The sequence below is a fragment of the Sturnus vulgaris genome, unplaced genomic scaffold (assembly GCF_052056855.1).
Source record: "Sturnus vulgaris isolate bStuVul1 unplaced genomic scaffold, bStuVul1.hap1 Scaffold_156, whole genome shotgun sequence".
NCBI lineage: Eukaryota > Metazoa > Chordata > Aves > Passeriformes > Sturnidae > Sturnus > Sturnus vulgaris.
In genome coordinates this window covers 2,028,141-2,043,140 of record NW_028276073.1, presented here as the reverse complement: position 1 = coordinate 2,043,140, position 15,000 = coordinate 2,028,141, and positions in this window count along the sequence as shown.

Below are 15,000 nucleotides of genomic sequence, written 5' to 3'. Positions count from 1 at the left end.
TCGCCCGCCACCATCCCCGGGGGAGCGAGCGGGCGCCCGGCTCCCCGTTGTCACGAAACCGGCAGCAGCCGGGCCGGAGCGGGACACACTCGCGGCTTTCTCGCCCTCTCTCTGGGCCTTTTTCTCGCTTCTCCCCCGCCTGGAACAACGCAGCCTCGCCTGGGCCGGGGGAGCGCGGTGGCTCTCGGATCGCATCGCTCTCTCTGGGGGCTTTCTCGCTTCTCCCCCGGACTGAACCCGCAGCCTCGGCCTGGGCCGGGGAGCGGCTCTCGGATCGCATCGGTCTCTCTGGGGGCTTTCTCGCTTCTCCCCCGACTGAGCACGCAGCCTCGCCTGGGCCGGGGAGCGGCTCTCGGATCGCATCGGTCTCTCTCTCTGGGCTAACCTGTCCCAGTCGAACTGGGTAAGACGGGAAGCCGGACGAAGCCACGCGACTCGCCCCGACATCGGCGGTGTTCTTCTGGCCCTGGCGACCGCACGCGCGTCCGCCCTTCTCCGCCACGGACACAGGCACGGCAACAGCCTGTGGGGATACGGCCCGTCACCTCGTTCCCATAATACGGACAGATGGGCCCGAAGCGGCGGAGGCCGGAAAGAGAACCGATGTACGTGACCGAGGGGGCGCAGTGGCGCACGCCGCCTTCTACGATGACATAGCCGGAGGCAGCGAGAAACAGCGACCCCTTGGAGTACTTCCAGGCCGGCGGCGGACAACAGGTCTACCAGCCATGAAACGGGCAACAGGTCTACCGACGGCTTGCTGCGGACAACAGGTCTACCCAGCCATGAAACGGGCAACAGGTCGACCAAGCTGCGGACAACAGGTCTACCCAGGGCATGCTGCGGACACCAGGTCTACCCACGGCTTGCTGCGGACAACAGGTCTACCCAGGCATGAATCGGGCAACAGGTCTACCAAGCTGCGGACACCAGGTCTACCCACGGCATGCTGCGGACAACAGGTCTACCCACGGCTTGCTGCGGACACCAGGTCTACCCAGCCATGAAACGGGCAACAGGTCTACCCACTCAATGCTGCGGACACCAGGTCTACCCAGCCATGAAACGGGCAACAGGTCTACCAAGCTGCGGACACCAGGTCTACCCAGGGCATGCTGCGGACACCAGGTCTACCCACTCAATGCTACGGACAACAGGTCTACCCAGCCATGAAACGGGCAACAGGTCTACCAAGCTGCGGACAACAGGTCTACCCAGGGCATGCTGCGGACACCAGGTCTACCCACGGCTTGCTGCGGACAACAGGTCTACCCAGCTGCGGACACCAGGTCTACCCAGGGCATGAAACGGGCAACAGGTCTACCAAGCTGCGGACACCAGGTCTACCCAGGGCATGCTGCGGACACCAGGTCTACCCACGGCTTGCTGCGGACAACAGGTCTACCCAGCCATGAAACGGGCAACAGGTCTACCAAGCTGCGGACACCAGGTCTACCCAGGGCATGCTGCGGACACCAGGTCTACCCACGGCTTGCTGCGGACACCAGGTCTACCCAGCCATGAAACGGGCAACAGGTCTACCAAGCTGCGGACACCAGGTCTACCCAGGGCATGCTGCGGACACCAGGTCTACCAACTCAATGCTGCGGACAACAGGTCTACCCAGCCATGAAACGGGCAACAGGTCTACCAAGCTGCGGACACCAGGTCTACCCAGGGTATGCAGCGGACACCAGGTCTACCAACTCAATGCTGCGGACAACAGGTCTACCCAGCCATGAAACGGGCAACAGGTCTACCAAGCTGCGGACACCAGGTCTACCCACGGCTTGCTGCGGACACCAGGTCTACCCAGCCATGAAACGGGCAACAGGTCTACCCACTCAATGCTGCGGACAACAGGTCTACCCAGCCATGAAACGGGCAACAGGTCTACCAAGCTGCGGACACCAGGTCTACCCAGGGCATGCTGCGGACAACAGGTCTACCCAGCCATGAAACGGGCAACAGGTCTACCCACGGCTTGCTGCGGACAACAGGTCTACCCAGGCATGAAACGGGCAACAGGTCTACCAAGCTGCGGACACCAGGTCTACCCAGGGCATGCTGCGGACACCAGGTCTACCCAGCCATGAAACGGGCAACAGGTCTACTCACGGCTTGCTGCGGACACCAGGTCTACCCAGCCATGAAACGGGCAACAGGTCTACCAAGCTGCGGACACCAGGTCTACCCAGCCTTGAAACGGGCAACAGGTCTACCAAGCTGCGGACACCAGGTCTACCCAGGGCATGCTGCGGACACCAGGTCTACCCAGCCATGAAACGGGCAACAGGTCTACTCACGGCTTGCTGCGGACACCAGGTCTACCAAGGGCATGCTGCGGACACCAGGTCTACCCAGCCATGAATCGGGCAACAGGTCTACTCACGGCTTGCTGCGGACACCAGGTCTACCCAGCCATGAAACGGGCAACAGGTCTACCAAGCTGCGGACACCAGGTCTACCCAGGGCATGCTGCGGACACCAGGTCTACCCACGGCTTGCTGCGGACAACAGGTCTACCAACTCAATGCTGCGGACAACAGGTCTACCCAGCCATGAAACGGGCAACAGGTCTACCAAGCTGCGGACACCAGGTCTACCCACGGCTTGCTGCGGACACCAGGTCTACCCAGCCATGAAACGGGCAACAGGTCTACCAAGCTGCGGACACCAGGTCTACCCAGGGCATGCTGCGGACACCAGGTCTACCCAGCCATGAAACGGGCAACAGGTCTACTCACGGCTTGCTGCGGACACCAGGTCTACCCAGCCATGAAACGGGCAACAGGTCTACTCACTCAATGCTGCGGACACCAGGTCTACCCAGCCATGAAACGGGCAACAGGTCTACCAACTCAATGCTGCGGACAACAGGTCTACCCAGCCATGAAACGGGCAACAGGTCTACCAAGCTGCGGACACCAGGTCTACCCACGGCTTGCTGCGGACAACAGGTCTACCCAGGCATGAATCGGGCAACAGGTCTACCAAGCTGCGGACACCAGGTCTACCCACGGCTTGCTGCGGACAACAGGTCTACCCAGCCATGAAACGGGCAACAGGTCTACCAAGCTGCGGACACCAGGTCTACCCACGGCTTGCTGCGGACAACAGGTCTACCCAGCCATGAAACGGGCAACAGGTCTACTCACGGCTTGCTGCGGACACCAGGTCTACCCAGCCATGAATCGGGCAACAGGTCTACCAAGCTGCGGACAACAGGTCTACCCAGCCATGAAACGGGCAACAGGTCTACCAACTCAATGCTGCGGACAACAGGTCTACCCAGCCATGAAACGGGCAACAGGTCTACCAAGCTGCGGACACCAGGTCTACCCAGGGTATGCAGCGGACACCAGGTCTACCAACTCAATGCTGCGGACAACAGGTCTACCCAGCCATGAAACGGGCAACAGGTCTACCAAGCTGCGGACACCAGGTCTACCCACGGCTTGCTGCGGACACCAGGTCTACCCAGCCATGAAACGGGCAACAGGTCTACCCACTCAATGCTGCGGACAACAGGTCTACCCAGCCATGAAACGGGCAACAGGTCTACCAAGCTGCGGACACCAGGTCTACCCAGGGCATGCTGCGGACAACAGGTCTACCCAGCCATGAAACGGGCAACCGGTCTACTCACGGCTTGCTGCGGACAACAGGTCTACCCAGCCATGAAACGGGCAACAGGTCTACCAAGCTGCGGACACCAGGTCTACCCAGGGCATGCTGCGGACACCAGGTCTACCCAGCCATGAAACGGGCAACAGGTCTACCAAGCTGCGGACAAACAGGTCTACCCAGCCATGAAACGGGCAACAGGTCTACCAAGCTGCGGACACCAGGTCTACCCAGCCTTGAAACGGGCAACAGGTCTACCAAGCTGCGGACACCAGGTCTACCCAGGGCATGCTGCGGACACCAGGTCTACCCAGCCATGAAACGGGCAACAGGTCTACTCACGGCTTGCTGCGGACACCAGGTCTACCCAGCCATGAAACGGGCAATAGGTCTACCAAGCTGCGGACACCAGGTCTACCCAGGGCATGCTGCGGACAACAGGTCTACCCAGCCATGAATCGGGCAACAGGTCTACTCACGGCTTGCTGCGGACACCAGGTCTACCCAGCCATGAAACGGGCAACAGGTCTACCAAGCTGCGGACACCAGGTCTACCCAGGGCATGCTGCGGACACCAGGTCTACCCACGGCTTGCTGCGGACACCAGGTCTACCCAGGCATGAATCGGGCAACAGGTCTACCAAGCTGCGGACACCAGGTCTACCCAGGGCATGCTGCGGACACCAGGTCTACCCACGGCTTGCTGCGGACAACAGGTCTACCAACTCAATGCTGCGGACAACAGGTCTACCCAGCCATGAAACGGGCAACAGGTCTACCAAGCTGCGGACACCAGGTCTACCCACGGCTTGCTGCGGACAACAGGTCTACCCAGCCATGAAACGGGCAACAGGTCTACCAAGCTGCGGACACCAGGTCTACCCAGGGCATGCTGCGGACACCAGGTCTACCCAGCCATGAAACGGGCAACAGGTCTACTCACGGCTTGCTGCGGACACCAGGTCTACCCAGCCATGAAACGGGCAACAGGTCTACTCACTCAATGCTGCGGACACCAGGTCTACCCACGGCTTGCTGCGGACAACAGGTCTACCCAGCCATGAAACGGGCAACAGGTCTACCAAGCTGCGGACACCAGGTCTACCCAGGGCATGCTGCGGACACCAGGTCTACCCACGGCTTGCTGCGGACAACAGGTCTACCAACTCAATGCTGCGGACAACAGGTCTACCCAGCCATGAAACGGGCAACAGGTCTACCAAGCTGCGGACACCAGGTCTACCCAGGGCATGCTGCGGACACCAGGTCTACCCAGCCATGAAACGGGCAACAGGTCTACTCACGGCTTGCTGCGGACACCAGGTCTACCCAGCCATGAAACGGGCAACAGGTCTACTCACTCAATGCTGCGGACACCAGGTCTACCCAGCCATGAAACGGGCAACAGGTCTACCAACTCAATGCTGCGGACAACAGGTCTACCCAGCCATGAAACGGGCAACAGGTCTACCAAGCTGCGGACACCAGGTCTACCCACGGCTTGCTGCGGACAACAGGTCTACCCAGGCATGAATCGGGCAACAGGTCTACCAAGCTGCGGACACCAGGTCTACCCACGGCTTGCTGCGGACAACAGGTCTACCCAGCCATGAAACGGGCAACAGGTCTACCAAGCTGCGGACACCAGGTCTACCCAGGGCATGCTGCGGACACCAGGTCTACCCAGCCATGAAACGGGCAACAGGTCTACCAAGCTGCGGACACCAGGTCTACCCAGGGCATGCTGCGGACACCAGGTCTACCCAGCCATGAAACGGGCAACAGGTCTACCAAGCTGCGGACACCAGGTCTACCCACGGCTTGCTGCGGACAACAGGTCTACCCAGCCATGAAACGGGCAACAGGTCTACTCACGGCTTGCTGCGGACACCAGGTCTACCCAGCCATGAATCGGGCAACAGGTCTACCAAGCTGCGGACAACAGGTCTACCCAGCCATGAAACGGGCAACAGGTCTACCAACTCAATGCTGCGGACAACAGGTCTACCCAGCCATGAAACGGGCAACAGGTCTACCAAGCTGCGGACACCAGGTCTACCCAGGGCATGCTGCGGACACCAGGTCTACGCAGCCATGAAACGGGCAACAGGTCTACCAAGCTGCGGACACCAGGTCTACCCACGGCTTGCTGCGGACAACAGGTCTACCCAGCCATGAAACGGGCAACAGGTCTACTCACGGCTTGCTGCGGACACCAGGTCTACCCAGCCATGAATCGGGCAACAGGTCTACCAAGCTGCGGACAACAGGTCTACCCAGCCATGAAACGGGCAACAGGTCTACCAACTCAATGCTGCGGACAACAGGTCTACCCAGCCATGAAACGGGCAACAGGTCTACCAAGCTGCGGACACCAGGTCTACCCAGGGTATGCAGCGGACACCAGGTCTACCAACTCAATGCTGCGGACACCAGGTCTACCCAGCCATGAAACGGGCAACAGGTCTACCAAGCTGCGGACACCAGGTCTACCCACGGCTTGCTGCGGACAACAGGTCTACCCAGCCATGAAACGGGCAACAGGTCTACTCACGGCTTGCTGCGGACACCAGGTCTACCCAGCCATGAAACGGGCAACAGGTCTACCAAGCTGCGGACACCAGGTCTACCCAGGGCATGCTGCGGACACCAGGTCTACCCAGCCATGAAACGGGCAACAGGTCTACTCACGGCTTGCTGCGGACACCAGGTCTACCCAGCCATGAATCGGGCAACAGGTCTACCAAGCTGCGGACAACAGGTCTACCCAGCCATGAAACGGGCAACAGGTCTACCAACTCAATGCTGCGGACAACAGGTCTACCCAGCCATGAAACGGGCAACAGGTCTACCAAGCTGCGGACACCAGGTCTACCCAGGGTATGCAGCGGACACCAGGTCTACCAACTCAATGCTGCGGACAACAGGTCTACCCAGGCATGAATCGGGCAACAGGTCTACCAAGCTGCGGACACCAGGTCTACCCACGGCTTGCTGCGGACACCAGGTCTACCCAGCCATGAAACGGGCAACAGGTCTACCCACTCAATGCTGCGGACAACAGGTCTACCCAGCCATGAAACGGGCAACAGGTCTACCAAGCTGCGGACACCAGGTCTACCCAGGGCATGCTGCGGACACCAGGTCTACCCAGGCATGAAACGGGCAACAGGTCTACCAAGCTGCGGACACCAGGTCTACCCAGGGCATGCTGCGGACACCAGGTCTACCCAGCCATGAAACGGGCAACAGGTCTACTCACGGCTTGCTGCGGACACCAGGTCTACCCCGCCATGAAACGGGCAACAGGTCTACCAAGCTGCGGACAACAGGTCTACCCAGCCATGAAACGGGCAACAGGTCTACCAAGCTGCGGACACCAGGTCTACCCAGGGCATGCTGCGGACACCAGGTCTACCAACTCAATGCTGCGGACAACAGGTCTACCCAGCCATGAAACGGGCAACAGGTCTACCAAGCTGCGGACACCAGGTCTACCCAGGGCATGCTGCGGACACCAGGTCTACCAACTCAATGCTGCGGACAACAGGTCTACCCAGCCATGAAACGGGCAACAGGTCTACCAAGCTGCGGACACCAGGTCTACCCAGGGCATGCTGCGGACACCAGGTCTACCAACTCAATGCTGCGGACAACAGGTCTACCCAGCCATGAATCGGGCAACAGGTCTACCAAGCTGCGGACACCAGGTCTACCCAGGGCATGCTGCGGACACCAGGTCTACCCAGCCATGAAACGGGCAACAGGTCTACTCACGGCTTGCTGCGGACACCAGGTCTACCCAGCCATGAAACGGGCAACAGGTCTACCAAGCTGCGGACAACAGGTCTACCCAGCCATGAAACGGGCAACAGGTCTACCCACTCAATGCTGCGGACACCAGGTCTACCCAGGGCATGCTGCGGACACCAGGTCTACCAACTCAATGCTGCGGACAACAGGTCTACCCAGCCATGAATCGGGCAACAGGTCTACCAGGCTGCGGACACCAGGTCTACCCACGGCTTGCTGCGGACACCAGGTCTACCCAGCCATGAAACGGGCAACAGGTCTACCAAGCTGCGGACACCAGATCTACCCAGGGCATGCTGCGGACACCAGGTCTACCCAGCCATGAAACGGGCAACAGGTCTACTCACGGCTTGCTGCGGACACCAGGTCTACCCAGGCATGAATCGGGCAACAGGTCTACCAAGCTGCGGACACCAGGTCTACCCAGGGCATGCTGCGGACACCAGGTCTACCCAGCCATGAAACGGGCAACAGGTCTACTCACGGCTTGCTGCGGACACCAGGTCTACCCAGCCATGAAACGGGCAACAGGTCTACCAAGCTGCGGACACCAGGTCTACCCAGGGCATGCTGCGGACACCAGGTCTACCAACTCAATGCTGCGGACAACAGGTCTACCCAGCCATGAAACGGGCAACAGGTCTACCAAGCTGCGGACACCAGGTCTACCCAGGGCATGCTGCGGACACCAGGTCTACCAACTCAATGCTGCGGACAACAGGTCTACCCAGCCATGAATCGGGCAACAGGTCTACCAAGCTGCGGACACCAGGTCTACCCAGGGCATGCTGCGGACACCAGGTCTACCCAGCCATGAAACGGGCAACAGGTCTACCAAGCTGCGGACACCAGGTCTACCCAGGGCATGCTGCGGACACCAGGTCTACCCAGCCATGAAACGGGCAACAGGTCTACTCACGGCTTGCTGCGGACACCAGGTCTACCCAGCCATGAAACGGGCAACAGGTCTACCAAGCTGCGGACACCAGGTCTACCCAGGGCATGCTGCGGACACCAGGTCTACCCAGCCATGAAACGGGCAACAGGTCTACTCACGGCTTGCTGCGGACACCAGGTCTACCCAGCCATGAAACGGGCAACAGGTCTACCAAGCTGCGGACACCAGGTCTACCCAGGGCATGCTGCGGACACCAGGTCTACCAACTCAATGCTGCGGACAACAGGTCTACCCAGCCATGAAACGGGCAACAGGTCTACCAAGCTGCGGACACCAGGTCTACCCAGGGCATGCTGCGGACACCAGGTCTACCAACTCAATGCTGCGGACAACAGGTCTACCCAGCCATGAATCGGGCAACAGGTCTACCAAGCTGCGGGCACCAGGTCTACCCACGGCTTGCTGCGGACAACAGGTCTACCCAGCCATGAAACGGGCAACAGGTCTACCAAGCTGCGGACACCAGGTCTACCCAGGGCATGCTGCGGACACCAGGTCTACCCAGCTATGAAACGGGCAACAGGTCTACTCACGGCTTGCTGCGGACACCAGGTCTACCCAGCCATGAAACGGGCAACAGGTCTACCAAGCTGCGGACACCAGGTCTACCCAGGGCATGCTGCGGACACCAGGTCTACCCAGCCATGAAACGGGCAACAGGTCTACTCACGGCTTGCTGCGGACACCAGGTCTACCCAGCCATGAAACGGGCAACAGGTCTACCAAGCTGCGGACACCAGGTCTACCCAGGGCATGCTGCGGACACCAGGTCTACCCAGCCATGAAACGGGCAACAGGTCTACCAAGCTGCGGACACCAGGTCTACCCAGGGCATGCTGCGGACACCAGGTCTACCCACGGCTTGCTGCGGACAACAGGTCTACCCAGGGCATGAATCGGGCAACAGGTCTACCAAGCTGCGGACACCAGGTCTACCCAGGGCATGCTGCGGACACCAGGTCTACCCACGGCTTGCTGCGGACAACCGGTCTACCCACGGCTTGCTGCGGACAACAGGTCTACCCACTCCAAGCTGCGGACACCAGGTCTAACTACTCCATTACGCGGACAACAGGTCTACCCACTCCATGCGGCGGACAACATGTCTACCCGCTCCATGCTGCGGACACCAGGTCTGCCCACGCCGTGATGCGGACCACAGGTCTACCTTCGCCATGCTGCACGCAGCCCGGGTCGCACCGGAGCTAGGTAGACCCGGTCGCCGCGGCCGTCGCAGCGCCCTCGCCCTCGACGGCGGACCCACGCCGCCGGTCCCGGAGGCGGGTAGACCTGGTCGCCGCGGCCACGGCGGCCGCCCATCCCGGAGCCCAGTAGACCTGGCCGCCGCGGGACCGGCCAAGTTTCCCGGAGTCGTGTAGACCTGGTCGTCGCGGCCACGGCCGCCGCCGCTGCGCCTTCGCCGGCGACGGCGGTCCCACGCCACCGGCCCCGGAGCCGCGTCGACCTGGCCGCCGCGGGACGGGCCACGTTTCGCGGATCCGGGTAGACGAGGCATCCTTGTACCATCTCGGAGCCGGGGAAACCCCACAGCCTCTTAACGCTCCGGAGCCCAAGTGCTCCAGCAGCCTTGCCCCGCCCGGCAGAATCGATTTCAAGACCAAGACATATTTTCGACAACATTTTATTTCATCATTTCATTTCATTTCTTTTCATTTCATTTTATTATTTTATTTTATTTCGTTTTGTTTTGTTTTGTTTTGTTTTGATTTGATTTGATTTGTTTCATTTCCTCTTTGCCTTTTTTGAATGATTGCCTCTTCTATTTACTCGGAAAGAAAATCTTTTCCGGAAAACAAAACTCTTGCCAAATCTTATTTGTGATCCCTTTGGGCCCACAGCCGAGCTGACGGAGGGCCTGTGCCCGGTTCTCGCCCTGCTGACACACTGACCCCCCCAAACGGCGTCCTCCCTACCCCACGCCTCCTCCCCCGTCCCCCAGAGACCCTACCTACAGAGCCCCCCCCCCCACAAAACAGAACCTCACGGGCCGCAGCACAGCCAGGGGAAGCACGTACGTGCAGCGAAACTCGGCCCAAAGCCGCCGCGCCCTGGCACAACTCGCCCTGCCCCTTCCCGCCCCACGGAGGCGGCTGCATCGAGGCGACCGGCGCCGCCGTCGGCAAGCGGGTGGCCGCTTTCGGGCCGGTTCTTCCGCGGAAGGTCTGCAGAGCTCTTGGGGCCTCGGCGCGGGTTTGGGGGGCCGTGAGGGCTCGCTGTCGAGGCGCCCGGGGCCGGCACGAAGCCGCCTGCCCTCTCCCTGTCCCTGCCCCGTCTTCCGCAGCCACCCATTAACGCTGGGGGCGAGCCCGCCCTCCGCCATCAACCTCCCATGCAGCGCTTTCAGACTTTCCCCGCCCCTGCCCATTGTCGGCTGGGGGCGCCCTGCCCCCCGCCGTCAGCCTCCCTGGCAGCGCTTTCAGACTCTCTCGGGCCCCTGCCCATTGTCGGCTGGGGGCGCCCCGCCCCCCGCCCTCAGCCTCCCTGGCAGCGCTTTCAGACTGCCTCGGGCCCTGCCCATTGTCGGTTGGGGGCGCCCCGCCCCCCGCCCTCAGCCTCCCTGGCAGCGCTTTCAGACTGCCTCGGGCCCTGCCCATTGTCGGTTGGGGGCGACCCCGCCCTCCGCCATCAGCCTCCCTGGCAGCACTTTCAGCCTCTTCCTGCCCCCGCCCACGGTCCCACCGGGCAGTTTACACGGCGGCGGCGGGAGGCTGATGCCGAGGTCGGCAGGCGGAGAGCCTGGTGCACAAGCAGGGATGGCGGCGGGATGATTGGCGCCGTCTGTCCCTGGTCAAAGAAGCTCTCTGTTCAGCTTTCTCGGAGCCTTTTGCTTTGGTGGCGTTCCTTCCTCCTCCGCCCCGGCGCCGCTCAAGCCTGCGGCAGGGCGGCAGCGCGGCGGGCGGGCGGCCGGGGGGAGGGGGGAGGGGGGGGGGAGGGAGGGAGCGCGCGAGCGAGCGAGCGAGCGCGCTGCAGAAATGAAGCCCGGAGCAGGGCCGCGGTCCATTCGAGCACGGGGAGGGGGCGCGACAACGCTGCCTGCTCCTGTCGGGGAGCGCTTGGGGAAGTGGGGTGCCGGCACCATGACGGCGGAGCGGACAGGGGCCGCGGCTGGGGAAGAGGCCGGCGGAGCTCGCCAGTGGATGCTGGCGCACGGAGCCGGCAGGGACACCTGGGCACGGCTGGGACCGAAAGTCGCCCGCCTTCACGCCCCGCCTTTCGCCGGGGGGAAGAAGACGCGAGAGCAGGGCTGCCTGCTGGGCTGCCAGTGCCCGCGGTCATGCCGGACGTGCAGGCCGACCGCCGAAGGCGTGCTCGCCGCTGCAGAGACGACAAGGGGGCCGCGCGTCCGATGGAAGAGACGGGGCGCCATCGCGCGGCGGCCGGGCTGCAAGGCCGGCCGACGGTAACAGGACTACCACGCCGCGGGCGGCCAGAGACAAAGACCGGCCGAGGGCAACAGGTCTACCCAGCATTAGGCCGGCCGGTACCAGGGCCGGCCGAGGGCAACAGTTCTACCCAGCATTAGGCCAGCCGGAAAGACGGCCGGCAGAGGGCAACAGGTCTACCCAGCATTCGGCCGTCAGGTACAAAGGCCGGCCGAGGGCAACAGGTCTACCCAGCATTCGGCTGGCCGGTAACACGGCGGGCCGAGGGCAACAGGTCTACCCAGCATTCGGCCGGCCGGTAACACTGCCGGCCGAGGGCAACAGGTCTACCCAGCATTCGGCCGCCACGTCCAAAGGCCGGCCGAGGGCAACAGGTCTACCCAGCATTCGGCCGCCACGTCCAAAGGCCGGCCGAGGGCAACAGGTCTACCCAGCATTAGGCCGCCACGTCCAAAGGCCGGCCGAGGGCAACAGGTCTACCCAGCATTCGGCCGCCACGTACAAAGGCCGGCCGAGGGCAACAGGTCTACCCAGCATTCGGCCGCCACGTCCAAAGGCCGGCCGAGGGCAACAGGTCTACCCAGCATTCGGCCGCCACGTCCAAAGGCCGGCCGAGGGCAACAGGTCTACCCAGCATTCGGCCGCCACGTCCAAAGGCCGGCCGAGGGCAACAGGTCTACCCAGCATTCGGCCGCCACGTCCAAAGGCCGGCCGAGGGCAACAGGTCTACCCAGCATTAGGCCGCCACGTCCAAAGGCCGGCCGAGGGCAACAGGTCTACCCAGCATTAGGCCGGCCGGCAGAGGGCAACAGGTCTACCCAGCATTCGGCCGTCAGGTACAAAGGCCGGCCGAGGGCAACAGGTCTACCCAGCATTCGGCCGCCACGTCCAAAGGCCGGCCGAGGGCAACAGGTCTACCCAGCATTCGGCCGTCAGGTACAAAGGCCGGCCGAGGGCAACAGGTCTACCCAGCATTCGGCTGGCCGGTAACACGGCGGGCCGAGGGCAACAGGTCTACCCAGCATTAGGCCGGCCGGTAACACTGCCGGCCGAGGGCAACAGGTCTACCCAGCATTAGGCCGCCACGTCCAAAGGCCGGCCGAGGGCAACAGGTCTACCCAGCATTAGGCCGCCACGTCCAAAGGCCGGCCGAGGGCAACAGGTCTACCCAGCATTCGGCCGCCACGTCCAAAGGCCGGCCGAGGGCAACAGGTCTACCCAGCATTAGGCTGCCACGTCCAAAGGCCGGCCGAGGGCAACAGGTCTACCCAGCATTCGGCCGCCACGTCCAAAGGCCGGCCGAGGGCAACAGGTCTCCCCAGCATTAGGCCGGCCGGCAGAGGGCAACAGGTCTACCCAGCATTCGGCCGTCAGGTACAAAGGCCGGCCGAGGGCAACAGGTCTACCCAGCATTAGGCCGGCCGGTAACACTGCCGGCCGAGGGCAACAGGTCTACCCAGCATTAGGCCGCCACGTCCAAAGGCCGGCCGAGGGCAACAGGTCTACCCAGCATTAGGCCGCCACGTCCAAAGGCCGGCCGAGGGCAACAGGTCTACCCAGCATTCGGCCGCCACGTCCAAAGGCCGGCCGAGGGCAACAGGTCTACCCAGCATTAGGCCGGCCGGCAGAGGGCAACAGGTCTACCCAGCATTCGGCCGTCAGGTACAAAGGCCGGCCGAGGGCAACAGGTCTACCCAGCATTAGGCCGGCCGGTAACACGGCCGGCAGAGGGCAACAGGTCTACTCAGCATTAGGCCGGCCGGTAAAACGGCAGGCCGAGGGCAACAGGTCTACCCAGCATTCGGCCGTCAGGTACAAAGGCCGGCCGAGGGCAACAGGTCTACCCAGCATTAGGCCGGCCGGTAACACTGCCGGCCGAGGGCAACAGGTCTACCCAGCATTAGGCCGCCACGTCCAAAGGCCGGCCGAGGGCAACAGGTCTACCCAGCATTAGGCCGCCACGTCCAAAGGCCGGCCGAGGGCAACAGGTCTACCCAGCATTCGGCCGCCACGTATAAAGGCCGGCCGAGGGCAACAGGTCTACCCAGCATTAGGCCGGCCGGCAGAGGGCAACAGGTCTACCCAGCATTCGGCCGTCAGGTACAAAGGCCGGCCGAGGGCAACAGGTCTACCCAGCATTAGGCCGGCCGGTAACACTGCCGGCCGAGGGCAACAGGTCTAACCAGCATTAGGCCGCCACGTCCAAAGGCCGGCCGAGGGCAACAGGTCTACCCAGCATTAGGCCGCCACGTCCAAAGGCCGGCCGAGGGCAACAGGTCTACCCAGCATTAGGCCGCCACGTCCAAAGGCCGGCCGAGGGCAACAGGTCTACCCAGCATTCGGCCGCCACGTCCAAAGGCCGGCCGAGGGCAACAGGTCTACCCAGCATTCGGCCGCCACGTCCAAAGGCCGGCCGAGGGCAACAGGTCTACCCAGCATTAGGCCGGCCGGCAGAGGGCAACAGGTCTACCCAGCATTCGGCCGTCAGGTACAAAGGCCGGCCGAGGGCAACAGGTCTACCCAGCATTAGGCCGCCACGTCCAAAGGCCGGCCGAGGGCAACAGGTCTACCCAGCATTAGGCCGGCCGGCAGAGGGCAACAGGTCTACCCAGCATTCGGCCGTCAGGTACAAATGCCGGCCGAGGGCAACAGGTCTACCCAGCATTAGGCCGCCACGTCCAAAGGCCGGCCGAGGGCAACAGGTCTACCCAGCATTAGGCCGGCCGGTAACACGGCCGGCAGAGGGCAACAGGTCTACTCAGCATTAGGCCGGCCGGTAAAACGGCAGGCCGAGGGCAACAGGTCTACCCAGCATTCGGCCGTCAGGTACAAAGGCCGGCCGAGGGCAACAGGTCTACCCAGCACCTGCCAGGACGGCAGGGCGCCGAACCGGGCTCCGCGTGCCACCGTCTTGGCCTCCCAAACGCCGACCAACGACGCTTGTGGATGGGGCGCGATGGGCGCGGCGCGCGGCGCCCCGGGTCCCCGCCGGCACCAGGTCTACCTCGCCGCCTGGAGACGGCAGCAAACGGATCCCCCTCTCACCGCGCGCGCGCGCGGTGAAGGGAAACCCGCCGCCGCCGCCGCCGCCGCCGCCGCCGCCGCCGCCGCCGCCCGCGCACAGCCAAGCCCCCGCACCGCGTGTCGGGCCTGGGACCCGCGCGGAGGGAAGTCGAGGCCGCGCGGCCCGGCGGGGCC